Source organism: Salvelinus alpinus, chromosome 3, assembly GCF_045679555.1.
Source record: "Salvelinus alpinus chromosome 3, SLU_Salpinus.1, whole genome shotgun sequence".
Taxonomy (NCBI): Eukaryota; Metazoa; Chordata; class Actinopteri; order Salmoniformes; family Salmonidae; genus Salvelinus; species Salvelinus alpinus.
The window spans coordinates 108241689-108242824 of record NC_092088.1 but is presented as its reverse complement, the minus strand read 5'-3'; positions in this window follow the sequence as shown (position 1 = coordinate 108242824).

Here is a 1136-nt window from a genome sequence, read left to right as displayed (position 1 = left end):
GGTATCTCCCACCCCACTACCTCTATCAGATTAGAGCCATAATGGAGACTAGGTATCTACCACCCCACTACCACTATCAGATTAGAGCCACAAGGGAGACTAGACATCTACCACCCCGCTTCCACGATCAGATTAGAGCCATAATGGAGACTAGACATCTACCTCCCCACTACCACTATCAGATTAGAGCCATAAGGGCACTAGGCATCTACCACCCCACTACCACTATCAGATTAGAGCCATAAGGGAGACTAGGTATCTACCACCCCACTATCACTATCAGATTAGATCCATAAGGGCACTAGTCATTTACCACCCCACTACCTCTATCACATTAGAGCCATAATGGAGGCTAGGTATCTACCACCCCACTACCACTATCAGATTAGAGCCACAAGGGAGACTAGACATCTACCACCCCACTACCTCTATCAGATTAGAGCCATAATGGAGACTAGATATCTACCACCCCACTACCTCTATCAGATTAGAGCCATGAGGGCACTAGGCATCTACCACCCCACTACCACTATCAGATTAGAGCCATAAGGGCTCTAGGCATCTACCACCGCACTACCTCTCTCAGATTAGAGCCATAATGGAGACGAGATATCTACCACCCCACTACCTCTATCAGATTAGAGCCATAATGGAGACTAGGTATCTACCACCCCACTACCACTACCAGATTAGAGCCATAATGGAGACAAGGTATTTACCACCCCACTACCACTACCAGATTAGAGCCAAAACGGAGACTAGACATCTACCACCCCACTACCACTATCAGATTAGAGCCATAAGGGAGACTAGGTATCTACCACCCCATTACCACTATCAGATTAGAGCCATGAGGGCACAAGACATCTACCACCCCACTACCACTATCAGATTAGAGCCATAAGGGAGACTAGTCATCTACCACCCCACTACCTCTATCAGATTAGAGCCATAATGTAGACTAGGTATCTACCACCCCACTACTACTACCAGAGTAGACCCAAAACGGAGACTAGGTATCTACCACCCCACTACCACTATCAGATTAGAGCCATAATGGAGACTAGGCATCTACCACCCCACTACCACTATCAGTTTAGAGCCATAATGGAGACTATACGTCTACCACCCATCTA